Raw genomic sequence first — 5,626 nt, 5'->3', positions numbered from 1 at the left:
TGTGACGTCCGAGGGTCCGGTTTTGGGGAGCCAATGTTTTTGTTGTTTTGGGAATCTTTAAAAGGCACCCCCATCTCTCCCCCCACAATTATTATTATTATTAATAATAATAATAATATAGTCAATGTGTCAGCACGTTTTGCAAGGCTACACTGGCAACTCGGTGTTCAGCCAAAATTTCTGGACACTTTTAGGCCCCCCTTGATTTATGGGGGGGGCACGAGCGCAGCTCTCACCCGCTGAAGTCGGTGGGGCTCCGCACAGTGCTCTGCTTCAGCTTGCCCTAAAATGCTTCTTTCTCTGTGTCCATCCTCGGAGAGCGAGGCTCTGGAGTGAGATCTGAAATGATGGAAGCCACTGCCAAGGAGCGGCAAAGGAGCAGCACTCCTAGGAAGTGGCCCCCGCAGCCGCTGCCAGCCTTGATCTTGGATTAATGTTGAACTTGCCTCTCTCTGCCAGTGGCCAGTGCAGAGCTCCCTTCGGGTGCAAGAGAAAGTCATCCAGTCACCTTTTCATTTAGGAGACAGGTGGCAGCAGGTGGGCACTTGCTCCACCTGAAGCAAAGCGTTCGCCTTGGCCTCATGGTAGGGCCAGCCCTGCCCCCTTGGGGTAGCCATGTGCCTCCTCCCATTCTTGATAAGCCCAAGATAAGATTATCATTGCAAGCGTGTCTTTGCAGAACAAGCAGCCTTTCCAAGTGATGGCACTTTGGAGGTTGGATTGTTTGGGGCAGAGAGATTTCGTTGTTTCTTCCCCATCAGCCCGCCTTGTCAAAATTAAAGTTCAAGGCCAGTAGGAACTTTATATAATAATCGTCATTTAATGAAAATACAAACGGGCATTAGTCTTGATCATCCAGGAAAGCATAAAGCATGTTTTTACTCAGAGGAGGCCCATTTACATGAATGGACGTAGCTTAGCCATGTTCATTCATGTCAATGGAACTACTCTTAGTTAAACGTAGTTGGCTACTGCTATTAGTTTTTTAATGCTGCCCACGTCCCTGAGTGGTAGGAAGTTCTAGGGCAGCCTGTGCCCCTTGCAAAGAAAGTTTACTGGGGACATGGAGGCTGTTTTCTAATATTTTTATTTACAATAATGTAAATTGAATAGATGGAGTACCCTTACTGTGAGAAGTGAAGTTAACAGGGAACCAGGCAGAGGGCCTTCTCAGCAGTGGCTCCCTCCTTACAGAGATAAACAACTACACAACTTTTAGAAGACATCTGAAGGCAGCCCTGTACTGGGAAGGTTTTCATGTTTGGCATTTTATAATGTTTTTATATGTGCTGGAAGCCACTCATACTGGCTCGGGAGACCCAGCCAGGTGGGCAGGGTATAAATAATAACATTATTATTAATTAGGCAAACACACAGGGTTAGGGTTTCGGCCACATCAGCTCCTCTGTAAGCAAACAACAGACAGGCAGCCAATGCCCAAAATTCAGGACTCCTGTCTTCTTTACTGACTACCTTCCAGGCCAGATCCGATCTCCTTCACCCTTGCAAGGCCAAGTTAGACAGATGGGCAGAGCCTCACACTTGTCAGTCACCTGACATCCCAATAGTGTCAGGTGGCCTGCTTTTGCACAGGCAACCAGCTGATCACCGGGGCCTGCAAAATGTCACCCGCGGCACTTTGCAAGTCCCAGCAATTAGCTGACGGTCAAAGCACCTTGCACAGGGCTTGGCAGGCGATGAGGTCTGCAGGTCTCCTTTGGTCCAGTTGTGCTTTTGCACCGACATCCTATATGACCTCAGATATAGGGCTTGGTGGGTGTGGGCAAGTCAAAATGGCCTCGCAAGCCAACTAGGAAGGCATGGAGGACCTAACTAGGCAAGCCACTAGCCACCAAAAGGCATCGGTGCTAGTCTCCAGTCCAGTGCCTATGAAGAGAGTGCCTTAAGCAGCAAAAAAAGACTGCTTATGATTTGATGGTTACAACACAGTACATATGATTAAATAATACTCCCCGCTTCCTGGATCACTGCCTTGTCGTGGCGAAGGGGCTTGAATTACTCAGGGAAGCTATGGACAGGTCAAGATGGACAGGTCATAATATCAACAACCTCAGATATGCTGATGATACAACCTTGATGGCAGAAAGTGAGGAGGAATTAAAGAACCTTTTAATGAGGGTGAAAGAGGAGAGTGCAAAATATGGTCTGAAGCTCAACATCAAAAAAACTAAGATCATGGCCACTGGTCCCATCACCTCCTGGCAAATAGAAGGGGAAGAAATGGAGGCAGTGAGAGATTTCACTTTCTTGGGTTCCATGATCACTGCAGATGGTGACAGCAGTCACGAAATTAGAAGACGCCTGCTTCTTGGGAGAAAAGCAATGACAAACCTAGACAGTATCTTAAAAAGCAAAGACATCACCTTGCCGACAAAGGTCCGTATAGTTAAAGCTATGGTTTTCCCAGTAGTAATGTATGGAAGTGAGAGCTGGACCATAAAGAAGGCTGATCGCCGAAGAATTGAGGCTTTTGAATTATGGTGCTGGAGGAGACTCTTGAGAGTCCCATGGACGGCAAGTAGATCAAACCTATCCATTCTGAAGGAAATCAGGCCTGAGTGCTCACTGGAAGGACAGATCCTGAAGCTGAGGCTCCAGTACTTTGGCCACCTCATGAGAAGAGAACACTCCCTGGAAAAGACCCTGATGTTGGGAAAGATGGAGGGCACAAGGAGAAGGGGACGACAGAGGATGAGATGGCTGGACAGTGTTCTCGAAGCGACTAGCATGAGTTTGGCCAAACTGCGGGAGGCAGTGGAGGATAGGCATGCCTGGCGTGCTCTGGTCCATGGGGTCACGAAGAGTCGGACACGACTGAACGACTGAACAACAACAACAAATCATACTCCGAGGAGGCCCATTGAAGACAGCTAACTTAAAGCTATCTATTCCAACAGGTCTACTTGGAGTATCTCTTAGTTGGATGCAGCCTAATAGATTTCAGCCGTCTAGCCACAGTCCTAAAAGCCATCTGTGCTAACAGAACTCTTGAATATCAGCTTATTTTAAGTAAATAATGCATGTCCCCTTTTTAAGAAAATGTTTTTAAGTACACAATAGCTTCCAACACAAAGGGCCCTAATTGGTTTGAAGGACCCATTTATATTCTGTTGAATAAATGAGAGGGAAGGGAGAAAGTTATTTCACATGCGCTTGCATAATTCACAGACTCATAGTCCACAATAGATAGATATTTACACAACAAATACTAAATGACTTTCCTTGACCTAAAATCATTCATCATGGCTGTTTCTCAAACGGGACGTCACTTTACTGTTTTAGAAAAGCGGTGCTTAACCAAACACGCCTGTGCTCACATGTACAGCCCTGACATTTTGCAATATGTCACACCTGACAGTCCAAAAGTATATAAGGCAAGTTTCAGACTGCAAAGACTGAAGGTCGAAAACAAAGAACTTGCTTACCGTCTACAAAACACCACCGTAGTTTGGGAGTAAATCGGCGACTGCAGTTCAGGTGGAGAACCTCTTCCAGTCGGAGGGCCACATTTCTTTTTGGGAAGTTTTCCAGGAGCCACGTGCCTTGGGGGGGGGGGAGCGCCAGAGGGAAAAGTGGGGTGAGGCAACAAACGTGAACTTTGGACACTACGCTAGTTTGCGCACACATTCACACACCCCTCTCGACCCTCCATCCCGGAGAGTGAGAAGCACTATCAGAGTTCAGGAACACTTTCCTCCAAGAAAAGATGCTCAAGGAACCTCCAAGTGTCCCTATTTTCCTGGGACGTTCCTGATTTAGAGAAGCCGTCCCGGTTTCTGATTTGATCCCAGAATATCCCGCTTTTCCTTAGGGCGTCCCTATTTTCATTGGATAAATGTTGGAGGATATGGAGTTATCCGACCCCCGAGCCATCTGAAGGCAATCCTGTATAGGGAAGTTTTTTAAAAAAAATTATAATGTTTTTATATATGTTGGAAGCTGCTAGGGCAAGCCAGTAAGATATGTGGGGTATAAATAGTAAAATTATCATTATGGGATGGGACGTCCCTATTTTCATCGGGGAAATTTTGGAGGGTATGAAAGCAGGGGTGGTGAGGGTAATGAATCATAGAAGCTAGAAGGGACCCCCCAGGGTCATCTAGTCCAAACCCCTGCATTGCAGGAATCTCAATGCTCATTTTGGGGACAACCAGCAACAAGGTCTGGGTAAACTCTGTTATCTTCTTCAGTTGGGTTGCTCCATGGTGGATGTCCACTATTTAAAAAAAACTAAAAACTAAAAAAAAGCAACTACCACATCTCAGATTTTGTTTAAAATTGCTGCACTGAATTATCTCATATTACACGAAGAGCTATTTTTTCTGGTTTTTCTAGCAACATATTCGTGTTCAGTTTCATCATATGGAAATGTGAATAGTCCTGGAAATGCAGATATAAACTCAGTTCAATTGCTAGTGGAACAGGTTTACTGGAGGAAGGATTTTTGTTTCTTTGATGAATTGCTGAATAAATGTAAAGTAGTGTGTGCTTGCTTTAGATATAGCAACAGTTCGGGGGCATTAATTAGGCTCTGCACTTACCGTACTTTCTGGTCCCTGCAAAGGCTGCTGCTGTGGGACGGGTAGGTGGGTTACATCAGTTTAGGATAAAGTACAAAGGAAGATTATTAGGTCTGATTCACACATGCAGACAGCTGGGTGGGTATCTCTTCCTGGCGCAACCTGACGGGTGGTTCAAATTTAGGGTGGCAGCTTTCCAGGGAAAAGGGAAATGCATCACCTGGAAAAAAAATGGACAAAATTTGCAATTGAAGAAGAAGAGGAGTTTGGATTTGATATCCCGCTTTATCACTACCCTAAGGAGTCTCAAAGCGGCTAACATTCTCCTTTCCCTTCCTCCCCCACAACAAACACTCTGTGAGGTGAGTGGGGCTGAGAGACTTCAGAGAAGTGTGACTAGCCCAAGGTCACCCAGCAGCTGCACGTGGAGGAGCGGGGACGCGAACCCGGTTCACCAGATTACGAGTCTACCGCTCTTAACCACTACACCACACTGGCTCATTTAAATATATAGATGCCAACTTAGAAATAATTGTTGTTATTCAATACCATACACCTGTGCACAGGTGACCTGCCTGCTGTGGATGAGTCCTTGCATTCCCTTCTTGGGGGTCTTCATATAAGACAGACTTAGACCAGGCAGCCCTTCCAACAGAGGACTCCCTCAAATGGAGGACCATCCACTGTCTGTCCTCTGATGGCGTGCCAAAGAGATGACGATCCTGAAATAAAGCAAGAGACCTTATTCACATCTCAAGCTGTTCATGTGAAGAACAGCTACCACACACTTCCAGCAACGTCCATCCTTTTTATTAGTATTTTAAGGACAGCTCTTTCTTAAAGCTTAGCACAGTGACTAAGTATGTCGAACTTGTACTCCCTGTTTCTCCTTTCAGCTTTTCGTTTTACCTATCTGGCTTTCGTTTGGCATCTTCTTCTTTTTTTACGTCGCCTCGAGACATTTTTCTGAATAACGTGACAAACAAATGCAATTAATAATTGAAACCATACGAATAAAATTCTACAGAGGCATCATTGAAACTGTTCTCTGTAATTCTATAACAGCTTGGTACGGTACAGCCTCC

General features: G+C 45.6%; 1 long non-coding RNA gene across 1 annotated transcript; it reads right to left on the bottom strand.

Moving 5' to 3' along the window:
• Positions 1-250: 250 nt before the first annotated feature.
• Positions 251-4,774, bottom strand: LOC117061377. The gene is made up of 3 exons (XR_004428083.1): positions 4,563-4,774; positions 3,447-3,563; positions 251-477 (listed from the first exon to the last, which is right to left on the bottom strand). It is a non-coding gene; the product is annotated as an uncharacterized LOC117061377 (long non-coding RNA).
• Between the last annotated feature and the right edge of the window lie 852 nt (positions 4,775-5,626).

Source organism: Lacerta agilis, chromosome 1 (genome assembly GCF_009819535.1).
Source record: "Lacerta agilis isolate rLacAgi1 chromosome 1, rLacAgi1.pri, whole genome shotgun sequence".
Taxonomy (NCBI): Eukaryota; Metazoa; Chordata; class Lepidosauria; order Squamata; family Lacertidae; genus Lacerta; species Lacerta agilis.
Note: the sequence above shows the minus strand (reverse complement) of the source record. Positions and strands in the feature narration are given on the sequence as shown.